Consider the following 16,711-nt stretch of genomic DNA (forward strand, 5'->3'; position numbering starts at 1 on the left):
TAGGTAAGTACGTCATACAATTGACGCCGCAAATAAAACACCAAAATTTTGTCTTCGTATTATTAAATTTGATAACTTTGTGTGCTCGTGTTCACTAGAATTTTCACAGCATATAATAATAATATTATGTCGACTCTTTATTGCTTGTCTGGTTTAAAAAAAAATACACACCTTCACATCTTTATATTATACATTATTGGTATACCTAGTAGGTATTGGATTGTTATGTAAATTTGCATAATGAACATACATTATTTTGTACGTCATGCGATGATAATAGTGAATTGAATTATGTTATATTATTGGAATATAAACATCACAGTTATTGATTTATTGTTGGACACATAAGATTCAGAGCATACCAGAATAGCAATAAGGATATAGGTAGGTAGGTACCAAGATAATATCAAAACCATAAATCCCACTTCGTGCTGAATTATTGAAATGCCTACAATCATAATATTATATACCTGCATGGAACCTATTATTTCCAAACCCAAATCATTAAATAAGTGTTTATTCGTAACCCGAAGTCGGATGTGAATAGCATTTATTAGTTATGTCAAAAACATTGTTTGAATTTGCACCATACTTAGCTAGCTCACCTAGCTCAACATACCTAACTTTAAGAATTCTAGTACCTACCAACCTATTTAAAATTATCCATATGGCTGTGGTCAACGCAGTGGCGTTATTGTTACTAATTTTCAAGGCCATATTCGCTGTCAAAGTGACAGCTGATATATTACGTAGGTATCTAGTAAAATGTAAATAATGACCCAAGTATGTGGGTGTTATTGATTCACTGTCAACTCCATATCAATAATAAAATACTTATAAGTATACTATGTTAATTTAATTTAATAAATCTAATATGTAATATCTAATATCTAATATAATCCTAGATATTTTTACCTGTCCAAAAGTTCAGATGCTATGTTTTAATTTTCTCCAGCCTTGCGTTTGACCCAAAGATGTTGAAAAAGACCTTCCTATGTTAATTTATACTAGTCTATAATACTTACTCCATAGTCTATAATACTCTATAAGTCTATAGAGATGGAACCTAAATATAAGAAATTGAAGCAAAAAAAGAACATTATTTGGTCAACTGACAAAGTTAGCTGCAAATGACTTTGCATTGCAGATTCATGTGAAGATAACTTCGCACTTCTACTATGACATTCTACCATCATTTTAGATTTACAATTAGTTAATTACATACATGATTAACATGACACATTATAAAGGGCGGCGAATGAAGGTACAAATACATAATTTCGAGAGCAATGGCGGTTTTAAATGAACCAGATGCGGTCTCTTTATTAAGCGTCTGCATATTAGTTTAAAAAATATCGAATCATAAAAAATCCTTACTACATAAGTACCTACTTAATATAATATAATATTATAATTGTTTTGTAATATCCATTGTAATACATAATATAATGGTAATGGTAAATCTCATATATATATATATATTGTAACAAGAGTGCATCCAGGCCTGTCGTCGCCATAGACCTTCACGTACCTAAAACCACCACTGTTTGAAAGTAGGTTTCATGGCAGTTTCAAGCTCTAATTCTCAGTGGATGGTGTGTGTGTCAATCTACAGATTTTTGTCGTAGGTAGTTGTCTGTTTTCAGTCGATTTGAAGCTAAAAACGACAAGGGATGACATTCTATGTCTGCTGAAGGGCGGCACTTTGCCTAGGGACGTCACTGATTGGTGAATAGTCACGCAAAACAAACAGAAATGCGTAGATATTATGTAAACCAAGCAACATACTTAAAACCAGAACGCGAACCGTCATTTTGTTTTCGGGGATGCCAATAGAAGGCAGTGTTGCCATATTTTGAAAGTGGAATTATAGTACAGTGACTTCAAAATTATAGTATTTCGGCAAAAAATATAGTACGCGTTGAATGACCAATAATTTTCTGCATTTTCAAAAAATTAAACGTGGAGTAATTAACGTCTTGTTTTTTTTAGACAAAATTCAAATGTTAAGTCAGTGGTTTCCAAACTTTATGTTACTACGCCTCCCTTTTAAAAAATCTAATCTAGGTGCCTCCCCCCTTATTTTGTTTAATAATACAGACACCTTTTTAAATAGTCAACAATGTACCTACTTACGAATACAAAAATGAAAAAAAAATAATCAAGGTTTTTACTACTTGTATTAGATTATTTTTTGACGAATGTGCTTGTTTATTAGCACAATCAATTTCAATAGTAGTCAATCCAAATTCATCTTCGTTCATTGACAAATGGATTCTATCATGGACCCCACATCCTGAAGCGGACCCCTCGGGTCAGGATTTTTCAACCACATATTTAATAGCTCCGAAGTAAAGCAGCGCCACAGGCGACTTTTTTTGCTATTAATAAAATAATGTGAAAAGTGCATTTGCAAACTAATCAAGAACTCAGTAAATAGATTTTTGTTTGCTTCAATATATCTGGCGTAGAAATCATTTAAAAGTGGAGACATGGCGAACTTTTTTTGTCATTTTGATTTCCTAAGCTCCAATTTGCCTTCAGTTTGTCGTTTTAAATCAGTGAATGCATTAGTGGTCCTTGGATTGATTTATTCACTCAAAAATTTCAACCAATTTGACAAGTTTAACAACAAAATTATCGTTCCTAAACAAATTTGTCTTCAAATCTTTGAAATCAACATTATGATTAATTTAACCCTTTTATTTCATTTTTTACGAGATAGCCATTGCGCTTCACAATAGTATAGAAGTGAGGGATTATAAAATTAGTCTCCATATTTGCAGAAAGGTTTGCAAACAACCTTTTATAGGACTGTTTTTTGTGTAGTTTATAACTAGTGGCCGTTTTATGAATTATTGTGCATTTGCAAACTGCAAACCTGTGGCTAACGTCAACTTTTTTTAGACATGAGGATTATTTTTTTTGCTTCTCACGGATTATTTTGACGTTGTTTTTCTTCTATTGGCAACTTTTTTTCCGATTTCTCAAAATTATAGTATTTTGGGCGTACTATACCTGTTTTATATCGTACATAGTACGCAGACGAAAAATATAGTACAAATACTATAATTATAGTACGGTTGGCAACACTGATAGAAGGAGACAATAATGAACTCTTTACCAATGCAACCACACGTACCGTACAAGCGTTCAATTTGAAAATCGAACTGCTTTCCAAATTCGTAATACGGAATGCGTATAAGTCTACCTTTTTTGGTTTGGACAGTCCTCTTAATTTTCATTTACTATTCGGAAACATCCGAAGGTATACCTATCTATCGTCAACAATACGATAGATTGGTAGGTACACGAACGTGTTGTTATTAGGCCATAATGGGTTTAGAATACGAAAAACAACACCGTGCCAGACTAGTCTTCATGCAATGCCTAACGCAAATCGAACTGGCTATTCATCGAACTGAATAAAATTGCTATAGGTATGTAGCATTTTCCTAATAATCATTTTGGACAATCGAATTACTTACGTGTAGTTGTGCAGAAAGCAGCCAGTATATAATTTGTGGTTATAAACTATACAAGTATCGTGCACGGTGTAATATGTTTTCTCTACATTCTTCATCAATCGCACAGGATCCGTCATAAAAATGTTCTTCAAATCCATAAAGGAAATTATTTCATTGATTGAAGAATATATTATTGTCACATTTAGAAAACAGTCAACAATAACGCAAAACACACTAAAATAACACAAATATGTATTCCGTTTAGCTCCTTAAAAGTTATTCACACTTACATTTAATTTAGATTATAAACTATCCTACTTATTATTATGAACTGTCCTGGAATCATAACCTCATCATCTTTGGTTCCACAACCTGGGGCGGGTCCCGGGCTTCTCAAGTAGTAGATTCCGAGCTCGATTCATTCGCTAACAAGTGTCAGTCCAGTGGGTCTATTCTATGCTTATCGACCGCTAAAGTGATAAAGTGATAAATATTATCAAACTTAGGGTAGGTTTGTATCAAAATATTAGCACTTATTGTAACAATTACACGAAGCTGGTTTTTATTGTTGCAATAAGTGCAATATTTTAACAGCAGCAAGATAGGTGCTGTTAAAATATAGCACTTATTGCAACAATAAAATCCAACTTCGTGTAATTGTTACAATAAGTGCTAATATTTTGATACAAACCTACCCTAAGTTTGATACTATTTATCAATTTAGTGTTCGATATGTATAGAATAGACCCACTGGATACCAATGCACTCAGCATTGGCGTTGACACCGATGCCTACTGAAGCAGCATTGTCCAACTCTTCATCGCTCGTTGGGGCTTTCGCATAATCGGTAAAATACCTGCTTACACTTCTCGCCGTTTTCTATGTATCACGTGTCCTGCCCATCAGGAATCTAATTTATAATAGAGACATGCCGTGTGATACTCTCATATTTGCGTACAATATAAGTATTATACAATTCGTGATATGATATCACCTACTACCCCATACTCTCCTGAGTTAGGCTATTGACTTTTCGCAGGACTTTTCTCATAAAACAACCAGCGCATTTTCGCTTACCTTTGTTACAGTGACGTCCCGTGGGGGTAAGCAGGTCATGTGTTGCTTGGACATAAAGCAACGAATACTTACTTAAAAACAGAGTATGTTTCATGGAAATGCTCTAATCCTCAGTAGATTATGTAGGTAAGTATACTATGTAATTTTTTATCAACGTATTTTTGTATTTGCCCGTTTAAGATAGTTGAAAGTAAATAACAAAATAGCTGGGTAGGTACGTAACTAATTTGTATACAATTTGACTAAAAATGAAAGGAGGCGGCATTAGAAGTAGGGACGGACCAAGGGTAGCCGCCGCCCGTAACTCAGCACAAAATTGCCGCCCTCACAATATAATGTAAAGGTCAAGCGTCTTTAATAGATAGGCATGTATCGATGGAGCACGGCAACATAAACTAAAAATAAATATTCAATGAAATACAATAAATTGTTACATTAAAGTGTTTTTAATATAACTGAATAACAATATATATTTTTATTCAAAATCTTTTTCGGACTTTTGCCACCCCCTGAATCTTGCCGCTTGGGTGTTTCGCAGCCATAGGACACCCGCTTAGTGTGCCCCTGATTACAAGGCCCGTTTCATATTATATCGAGCGCGACACCGGTGTCCCGTCTGAAACGGGCCTCAGTCTGCTTAAGGGCGGCACTTTGTCTAGGGCCGTCACTGACGCAACGTACGCGGGTGCCCTCGGAGGATATGAATAGTTGATGCGCCCTTACTGATGTTGCCAATAATTCTTGGAGACAAAAATATGTCAAACGAGGTAATACACCTTGTAAATTATGATAGAAACTCATATTCTCGTATATTTTTCTTATAATATATATTTTGTTTCATGTAGCATTTAAAACACAAATCCTCAAAACCTATACAAATAGGTACCTACATGCTTACCTCCGTCGTTGATGTGACGTCTAGGTCTGCGTTTCGTTCACCATCTGTCGGATATCAGACGAGCAGTTACGTCCCATGGGGGTAGGCAGGTCATGCGTTGCATTGGGGTTGTACATTATAAACAGCGGCGAATAGAGTGACGAATACAAATATTACAACTCTTGTAAACAGTGTCGGTTTTCCATGAAGCAGTCCTAGAACGTATCGACATCTTAGTTTAAAAAATAATCGGAAGCATAAAAAATTCTGATACCTAATATACCTAATATACCTACTTAACTATTATTTTAAGAAATACCCACTGTAATCTCGTAAACGTTCACGTACCTAAAACTACCGCTATTTGAGAGAAGGTTTTGTGGAAATGCTCTAATTATCAGTAAGTGTATGTGAATTTAAAGATTTTTTTGTGTATTTGTCTGTTTAAGTCTTAAACTCTACGATATCAAAAAATAAATAATAATAATTACAAGATAAAAAGAACTTTTTTTATAAGTACAACGTTTTTAAATTTTCTGTTGAATTATATAAACTTGACTTGACTAGCTTAAACGATCAAAAAAATTTGTACTTAATAGAAATAATACTGAAATGTCATATTGATTTCCATAGTAACGCACGTGTATATTAATAATTTAGTTGCTAGGACCCCGGACCACTAGCAAACAATAATGGTGTCGAAATAACTTTTCATACAACACAGAATTAACTGAAAATGAATTCAATTCTACTTAAAGATGGCTAAAAGTATTAAAAAAATGCATTGGCACCGTGTTCTGATATATTCTAAAAGTTTCAAATGTCTAGCTAGTCGGGAAGCTAGTTAAAAATCGATTGCAAGATTTGTACCGGACAAATAAGAATACGAGCTAAGAACAAACGTCGTAATAAAATAGGTAATAACTAGGCACCTAACGAATTTTGTAGATAATTTGAAACTAAAAATGGAAGGGGACGGCGGTCTACTTAAGGGCGACAGTGTCCTCCGTCACGTATACTTCTCTGTTTGACACGCTTTTTACATTCTCAATTATTCTTGTGGTGCGATCGACGAGTCATGCTTGTCATAGACTAATACTTTGATGCCAGTTTTGGTTTATGACCTAATGACGGTCATACAATGCGAGACATACAGAGCCCCTGAGTGTCCTCAAATATTGCCAATATTAAATGCGCGTTGCGTTTACGTGCCAAACTTTAATGCATAAATACAGAATAAATATTATTGAATTACATTTTTTATAATTTCTGGTGTACCTTCTTACAACCACACCCAATAGGTAACGCACTTAGCATTATTATAGTGTTCCGTGGTTATTTTTATGATATACCTACCTACATAATACGTAGGTATTATAATAGGCATCGTTTGTTACATAACTTTTTAATGGTAAGTGCACCGTTTATGGTGCAACAGATTACTGGCTGTTTCGTGCCGCATTGTATCGCCGATTTTGGACGCGTCCAAGGTCGCCCGCCATGCTTTCCTGGGGCCGCCCACAAAACTTTTCGCAAAACAATACGTCGTCTCGATGTTTCTTTCGTCGGTACTCGGTAGGTACTTTATTGCTCATTGAAACAAACAAAAATACCATATCGTTTGACGCTCGATCGATTTTATTTTATTGTTTGAATTATTATGTCGGCGCCACTGTGCTGTTTTCTATTATGTTTATGATTATTGATTATGGATGATTTTTGGAAGGTGAGTACTCTCTGAAAAAGATTTTGTGCCGTTTTTGGGCTGGATGCGTCATCGGGCCGTACTTGGCGTCCGCTATTATATAGGTACTTGGGCAAATTATATCTGACTTTTTGTGGCCGGAATTGGAAGAATTCGATTTAGAACATGTCATGTTTTCCATATGAGACATCCCTGGATGATGAGAGGATGGAGCCACATGTCATACAGCTCGTGAAACATTAGCTTTATTGTCTGTAAAATACAATTTCGTATGAGAACTTGAATAAATAACCCTTTACGTAATAAGGATAAAGGACCGAAATAAACCTTTCCCCAGAAATAATGGTAACCTATGGTCCCTCACTGCTTAAAATCGTGACTCCTTTTAAATAACTTAAAATGTCATTTCAGATCTTCGCGAATTCTCGTCCAAGCACCCTGGTGTCCTTTAGGTATGAATTTATTAATAACATGCAAAAGTATTGGAGTGGAAGTTCAAGAACTGCTTACTGCACCTGTAGGTACCTACATGTTATGTAAAAATATTAACTTCTAATGCTATTTTTTTTTTGTTTTTTTTTTTACTCAAAAGTACTTAAATAAAAGATTTTTAACTGAAAAATCATTTGATAAAAAAATATGGAACTGATATTTTTTATTATCTACTAATTATTTACACCATGACTTTCCTTATTTCATAGGGCGCCACTTCCCTCGGTCCATCGTCACGTCTTGCGTCTCCCGTCATATTGTTAGACCTCCAGTGCGTAGATCGCTTTTGCGGCACCGTTGCAGGGCGAGTGGGCGACGGCGACGGAACCTTTGAGGTTGTGTCACAAGGGTCGGAGCATATTGCCAAGCTTCAAAGGTCTCGACTTTTGAACTATGAGAATCGATGTCTCCGCCGAATCATAGGGGTACATTCAATTGGTACGACCGCGTTACAAACACTCGAGGTTGTGAACGGACAAGGCTGCCCTCGGTGATTGAAATAATCACGAAGAGACGCGCACGTGGTTGCGACACGTGTGCGAATGCTGCCAGAGAGTACGACACTTATAATTATAATATCTTACCAATTAACAATACACCAAATGTATTATCAGATGGCTGTACTCATTCGTATTTTTTTTCACAGCAATCAAGTATCGCTATTATCAATCTTTACTTCCTTGCCAGTTCCCATTTATCAAATTATCTTGCCATAATCATTTAGCGAATCAATTATTAGAAATCCATTTAATGACTTTATATAAAAAATCTCAAGTAGGTAGGTACTTAGTGACATGATTTGTGCATGTAGAAAAATTACCTACTATAATCACCTTCTATTTGTTACCATCCATTGATATCAATTTCAAATTTACCTGCTTATTGTCAAACCTTCTACTTTCTACTTAGCAGCTTTCGACGAAACTGTGTCCTCTACCTCAGTGGTATTTAAACTATGTGCCGCGGCGTCCTGGGGCGCCACAAGTAGAGTTTCGAGAATTTCCCGACGAGAATTCTCGAGAAATTTTCGGGATTTTCCACCCCGAATCTCGAGAATGGAAATTTTTAACATTTCGGGAAATCCCGAATCTCGAGAATCTTTTCTCGGGATTCGGGATTTCTTTATTATCAAATATTAATTGAAAAAACGAATTTTCTATATGGAAAAAGTGGACATAAAACACAAAATTCAAGGACTGGTCGGGGCATTTAACACAATTAAGCCAACGTCGAATCAAAATGAGCGCAATTTTTGCAACATCAGGGAATTTTGTGTCTCAAAAGCGTACGCGACTGTCAGACGCAGCGATTGACAGTCTGTGTTTTTTTGAAATTCTATTTTAATTAGTAATGTTTTAAATTATTTTTGTTTTCCTACTTCTATTTTGTTTGTCTTCTTACATAAATAAAAAAAATCATATTTTTTTGGAATTTGTTTTTACACAAATTTTAGGACTTTTACAAGTTTTTTTGAAATTTCCCGATTTCTCGAGAATTCTCGAGATTTTTTTTCTGGAAATCCCGAATCTCGAGATTGACATTTTCTCAGGAAATACCCATCTCTAGCCACAAGTAATAGGTACCCAGGGGCACCGTAAGCTGCTTGAAACTTTTAATAATTCCAGACAATGACTTTATAATGCTGCTGGTGAGTTATCAGGTTATCACAATGATAAATGTCATTGTTACATTCGTTTGAGACCTCCAATGCTCCCTCTCTCACGATATATAAGTGAAAAGAACCGTGGCAACTGTTTTAATAATATATTCAGGAAGATAATTCGGTTAAGTTCACATGGATTCAACATCTGAGAAAACTGAGGGTTGCTACGGTGAAGTTATGCGTTGCTTGGGGGCGGGAAATTAAGGATGGAATGCGAATCATATAACCTTTTAGAGTAGATTAGAGAAACTATGTAAATAATAGCAGGTTCACCCATTCCACTAATTGATGTTTTAGGGCGCCGCGAGACTAAACAGTTAGAAAACCATTTCTCTACCTAGCCTACAGTTTCCGTAGGCTTAGAGAATAGAATACACTGAATACAGTATCCACTATCCAGTGTCCTCTATTCAGAAAATATTAAAATTCGAAATAATAATAAAAAAAAAACAATAAGTGACTTACGTAATGCCGTAGGTACTTATATTAAAAGTATAGCCGTATAGTAAAAAACGTATAATTAATTGCTATAATCTTATGATTTTTTTCGTTTACGAATAAATACGTAAAAATAATGTTTATTTCTTCTACATGGTGTTGTAAGCTGTGCTGGAAGGAAACTGTGAAATTACCATTATACTTTATAGACAATCCCACTATTAAAGTTTTGTAATATGCACCTTTATTAGGCGGCTCTTGTGATGCAGTGCGTAAGGTGCTTGCCTTCCACCAGTTCCACCCGAGAGTTCTGGGTTCGATTCCCGCTCATGACACAATATTTATGTGTTTTTCTCAAAGCCTGGGTGTTTGTGATTGTTCAAAATTACTAACAACCACATTGTATGAAAAAGCTAGGACATGGTTATTAATAATTATAAAAAAAATATGCACCTTTATTACAATGTAAGTACTTTGTTGGAATTAATTTTTCAAACACATCAAATAGGTATACATTCTTCAGATCATATGTCAGTCAGTGGAAATTATTGATGGAGAAATCTGAACATATGCCGATATTAAGTTTTATTGCATTGTCAGCCTTCCCTGTGCAAAAATGATATCCACAGCTTTCGTAGTCAAATCATAAAATATTTTATCGTTATTTGTCTTTCCATACTTGGAAAATAAATGACATAGCGCGATTCCATAATCGAAATCATATATCGGAAACATCAAATCTATACTTAGTATTATTATATATTTTGAGCTGAGGTTACGGCACGGCTAGGTGACCTTTTTTTGGATAAATTTTAGTATCAGTAGATGTATTTGGTTCACCGGATCAATATTTACATTATGACCTTTTCTTGCAAAGTTGTTTTCACTGTAAAGCATCCCGCATTTTGCAGTTATTTCGTGTCACGCTTTGATCGATAATTTGCTAGTCCTATGTTTATTTCGTTAAACTAAAAATAAATCTGGGCAGCAGGCACGCTGTATTGATTTTACCAGTCGGTGAAAAAATCTAATGACCCACGGAAAATGACTTGATATCTCAGAACTGTGCGTGATTGATTGATCGACACGTGAAAGTTTTTCGCATAGCTTAAGGGGGGACATGCTCGTCGAAGGTCAAAATTGAGTTTTTATTGTATTTTCAAACCATGATCCTGGACACTCCTTAAACGTTGTAGATAATCTATTTATATAATTTTGAAGCCTTATTATCCTTTATAGTTATTTTCAACATTTGATGACTGCATAAAGTATTTTTGTTACATAAAATAGTATTCTTTTAAACCTCTCGCTCTAATGTTTAAGAATATAGTCATATTTCGGTACATAACTGTGCAGTGGTGTTAAGATTTTTTACATTTATTAATTTTTAAACGCATTTATAAAACCATAAGCATAATTTATTACGAGATAATTTTTGTAAAATATTCACGATAAAAAAATATATTGATAATCTCTGTGATCCCAAATTTGACAAGAATTAGGCATTTTATTATTCAAAAAATCGGCAAGATTAACACATTTGAAGATGACTCTAAAGATATTTATTATAAGCTATGTCTTTGACCATTCAAGTGTGATAAACATTTTATGAATAATGATTGTTTTATAATAATTATTGCCCTAAGAATAAGGTAGTGTTTTTTTGAAATACGCCATTTCTTTTGTCATTCCCCAGTGGTTAAGCTACAACATACGGCCGTAGTCATAAATTCACAAACTATAATTGACGTAGGGAGTAAAATTATATTGACGCGCGTGTTTGAACATGTACCGTTTAAAAAAAAATAAAAAAAAATTCGGTTAGGTACATGTTCAAACACGCGCGTTAACATAATTTTACTTCCTACTTTAATTATAGTTTGTCAATTTATAGCTACGGCCGTATGTTGTAGCTTAACCACTAGGGAATGACAAAAAAATGGCGTATTTCAAAAAAACACTACCTTATTCTTAGGTCAATAATTATTATAAAGCAATCATTATTCATAAAATGTTTATCACACTTAAATGGTCCAAGACATAGCTTATAATAAGTATCTTTAGAATCATCTTCAAATGTGTTAATCTTGCCGATTTTTTGAATAATAAAATGCCTAATTCTTGTCAAATTTGGGATCACAGAGATTATCAATATAATTTTTTATCGTGAATATTTTACAAAAATTATCTCGTAATAAATTATACTAATGGTTTTATAAATGCGTTTAAAAATTAATAAATGTAAAAAATCTTAACACCACTGCACAGTTATGTACTGAAATATGACTATATTCTAAAACATTAGAGCGAGAGGTTTAAAAGAATACTATTTTATGTAACAAAAATACTTTATGCAGTCACCAAATATTTAAAATAACTATAAAGGATAACAAGGCTTCAAAATTATATAAATAGATTATCTACAACGTTTAAGGAGTGTCCAGGATCATGGTTTGAAAATACAATAAAAACTCAATTTTGACCTTCGACGAGCATGTCCCCCCTTAAGAAAAGCGATCCGCGGCCAATTCTTCTGCCTGACCTTTTCACTATGCACTGTATAATGTGTCATTTATTTTGCTAACCGATATAGTATAATTTATCAGATACCTATTATACCTAGGGGTTGCTATAATTTTTCAGTAATGTTACAGTCGCACGGCTTGATAGATGTCCACTGAAATTTGAAATAATAAAACACCAAAATGTGTCGAATCGACGCATAAAAATTAAAAAACACTTCGTCCAATCTAAAAAAAATTATAACTATTTCAATTAATAAACAAATTCAGAGTTGGCTACTAGATCATTCTCTAGTTCGTACCTTTTTTTGCTTCTGCGTATATTCTGAATATGCTACCCACTAATCGTATTTTTTAGATGCGAGTAAACTTTTCCTAACCATGTGTTGGTCACCGCGGTGGTCGCGTCCAGTGATGGTTGTAGAGACTAGGAGGCCCGAGACACTCACTGATTTTGGGGATAAAGTCATCGATGATGCAGCTGGTTCCAACGAACGCACATGCCATCACGTGTTTAGCAGTGTTTCAATAATTGTTTCTAGTTCTAGCAACTGGAAAATGAGATAATAACAATGAAACTGGGATAAAGAATCTTTGACGACACACTGTCCATTATCTGATAAATGAAAGCTCTCCAAGCTATTACTTCTCTTCTGGTACTTCGGTGCCACGTAGGTTCTAACTTCTCCACTTCTGCTGAACTTGATAAGTTCGTCAATCCAGCGAAATTTTATGGTCGCTGTTTAGTGCTATGTTAAGTAGTTAGTAGTTCGTTGGTTCTTATAATGATTATGTGTAATTCAATTATGTTTTTCATTTGTTCGACTTTAATTTGCAATGATTTTTAATGTTGCCAGGATTTCTGTTATGGTATGACTAGACTGACAGATTATAGTAATTAAGATGTCTGTGTGAACGATATACGTGTATACTCACACTGACACATTCCCTTGGAATGAGAGGGCGACCAGTGACGTCCCTAGCCAAAGTACCGCCATTAGGCAGACTTCGAAAGCCGTCCCCTTTCATATGAGTCTCAAATCATATGCAAGATCGTTGGGTGCACACCTACCTATTTTACTATCTTGAACTGACAATTATTGCAACAAAAATCTTGAAAAAAAAACGATATAGGCACATATGATCTACTGAGGAATGGAGCATTTCTACGAAACCTACTCTCAAACGACGGTGGTTTTAGGTACGTGAAGGTATGTGGCACTGACAAGTTAGTAGGTTCCCTGTGATTTTTTTGAACTAAGATGTCGGTATTCTCTTACGAAGCATTCGAATCGTCCGCTAATTGGAAAACCACCATTATTTGTTGTAATGATAGGTAGTAAATATTAATTTATTAATTTGCCCCCACTAAGCTACGAATAGCCTACCTACTCCTTTGAGGGGTGACTAATGTAGACGTCCACAAGCGAACGTTTAGTTCTGCGTTCTATTAAAAACAGAAAACTACAGTACTCCGGCCACGATAGAATAAAACCACCACATTTTCAGGTCATCATGCAAAGAAAGATCTGCGGTAGACTGCAGTGGCAGAGGAAGTCACCGAATTTCGTTTAAGAATCCCCGTAATAGATACGAATACAGAATCACCAAAGTGTAGGCAGCCGTCAAACAAGTGCAAATCAAGACAGGCCGATAAAAGATGGCATGAGTGGAAGAAGATCGACGTATTAATATGGCAGAACATTTTTTTATTGATGCTTGAAAGATCACAAAAATAGTCAATACGCCGTATTTTAGTGTATATTAAATAATTATAATTTGTATTCACATCTTAGGTAGGTACTTATTACCTACACTTTTAAAAAAGCATATTTTTTTCGATAATATCAGATTTATATTTCCACAAAATGTACTAATCATCAGTCATCATCACTTAGATCAGTTATTCTCAACCTAGGTTACGCGAGAATTAAAATACAGTATGTAGCATCCGAAGATGTCTATCCGAAGTAATATATTTTTCAAAAGTTATTTACTAGTTATCAACGGCGACGACGTCCCGTGTGGGTAGGTACATAGATCAAGCGTTCTTTTTTTAGATGTGGCTGATTACAACCTTTTATTAAAGAGTAACCGCGAAGATGATTTTTTTCGGCACCAAAATTTACCTAATGGATTTATATAAAATTTTCAACGAAAAATAGTAAAAAGAAACTAAAGAGGCACCTACCATATGTCATTGCCTTCTGCTTTGCTCGTATATTATTATTTACTTTTTCAGATTTGAGTAGGTATGTGATGTAGTGGTTCCCCGAGATTTTTCTGAAAAGTATAAGCCAAGGGTTCCGCCAAACAAAAAAGGTTGAAAACCACTGACTTAGATAAATGGATAAACACAACGAAAAAAAGCAATTATATGTATTAATGACAGTTGTCGGATTTCCTTTGTGTTATTTAAGTTGAGTCATTTATAAAAGAAGGTACAATGTATATTACATAACCGTCTTGTATGACTTTTTCATTAAAATGTCCTCTTTTGTTAGAGCCATACTGTGATAATTGATTACATAAGTCATGAAAATATATACTTAAGCAACAATATAACGAATTTATTATTCAATATATAAAAACCGTGAATTTGGAGCAGACTAGTCAACATACTTGTTCCACTCCGTGATATAAGTGAAATTATTGATTTGAATTGGTACCAATTTTTAAAAAAAATTAAGAAGAAACATTTTTTTTTTTAAATTTCTAAGTAGGTAAACTTAACATATTTTTTAAATGTTCTACAATATCAATTATAGTCATCGTCTAAGATGATCATTATGATATTATTAGAAAAATTATCTGTTAGAAAAGAATCTTAATATACGATTCAAGCCAATTTACCTTACCATTGAGCCAGCTGCGTTCTACTTAATTACGACGAAATTAGCTAATATTCATATACTGAAATGCCTTACAAATTGCTTTAAAAATATAGTTTAGTAAATTATTAGCAAGTACCTACGTTGTAAAAATTTGGAGAGACCCTGATGTCGGATATGGATCAAAGTATGTACCTTTTATTGGTACCTTCATTCAAGTCACAAAATCCGATTGCCAAAATTAACGCAAGCATTTCAGATGAATGAATATTAGATAATTTCGTCGTAATTAGGTAGGATGCAGATGGCTCAATGGTAAAGTACATTGGCGCGAATCCTATGGATGCGGGTTCGATTACCGCTCGGCGTCGTACTTTTTTCTAAGTATCAATTATTTCTGGGGATGCTCCGCATCTACAACATCTATGGTCTGCACGCCACTGATGACAATTCAATCAATATTTCTATTTTTTTTGTTTCTGCCTCATACTTACCTGTAGTATGCGGCAATATGTTTTACGTAAGACAGATAGGTACATGATAATACACTGTGATTGATAGATTTTATGGCAGCATTTTCTTTGGCAACACCTGCCGAAAATGAGCCGAGTAGGTACATACACGTATCCTTCCTTACCCTTATGGGCACTACAAATTTACGTAAGGAATAGTATTCATAAACCTTCGCTGTAGTTATGCATTCAAATTTGCTTTATACATAATTCAACCCCTTTTGTAGTACCCAAAGGCGGCGAGACGGATCTCTATAATATTAAATCTCATACGAGAATATTACAGGCGCTGTTATGACAAGGCTGTCATGAATTGAAGCACTTACCCCATCCCAGGGTATGTGCTCGACATCGTAGTTAATCAGGCAAACTCTGTCAACATAATCAAATTCATTATTTTCTCTACACTTTAACAATCACAAGTAAGAGTAAATGATTCAGTAGACTTCGTGTCGTACTTGCGCAAGTTTACGACTGGTGCGTGTAAACTACATGACAGAGATAAGTGTCAATCATGAAATGAACATTTGTGTTGAAGTTATGTACATCCATATTAGATCGATTGTAGTTATCAAGGAAGCATGTTTGTAATCAAGATTTACATAAGTGATTACTAGGTTTTCTCAAGGCTTCCACGCGCATACCCTAATTTCCATTAAGTTCAGTTAAGTATGTTATGTTTTCTGAAGCCATATTACTTTAATTATTATTACTTCAGCCTAGAAAACGATAATCATTCACGTACATATTATATTTTACGTATTTAATCGAATTGCGTATGTACAAATAAATATACATAATTTGAAAATACCTCAGAGAAACTACGTGCATCCTATCTAATTACTAAAAAATGAACTAGTAGTTTTCACATTTTTTTGAAGCGCTTAAAATTGCGTCAATTTTTGCAGTCGGCTTTTGTATTTTAATCCAATTACCTTAATTATTAACTGTCAGGATCTCTCCAAATTTTAGATACAATGTAATTGCACTTGCTAATAATAAATTTAAAAACTACTACTTAATTTCGTCGTAATTAGATAGGACACACATAGCTTAGTTGGTAGGCACACCACTGCGAATCCGCTGGGCTTTATATTTTTTTTTTCAAAAGAATTTTTAGTTACTTA

At 34.4% G+C, this 16,711-nt stretch overlaps 1 protein-coding gene across 1 annotated transcript in view; it reads left to right on the plus strand.

Moving 5' to 3' along the window:
* The window catches only part of LOC147063459 (E3 ubiquitin-protein ligase ZNRF1), a 345,835-nt gene that overhangs the window by 800 nt on the left and 328,324 nt on the right, over positions 1 to 16,711 (plus strand). The window lies entirely within an intron of this gene.

Source organism: Rhyacophila brunnea, unplaced genomic scaffold, assembly GCF_057557595.1.
Source record: "Rhyacophila brunnea isolate RB1 unplaced genomic scaffold, BYU_Rbru_1.0 scaffold_9, whole genome shotgun sequence".
In the NCBI taxonomy this organism is placed as follows: Eukaryota; Metazoa; Arthropoda; class Insecta; order Trichoptera; family Rhyacophilidae; genus Rhyacophila; species Rhyacophila brunnea.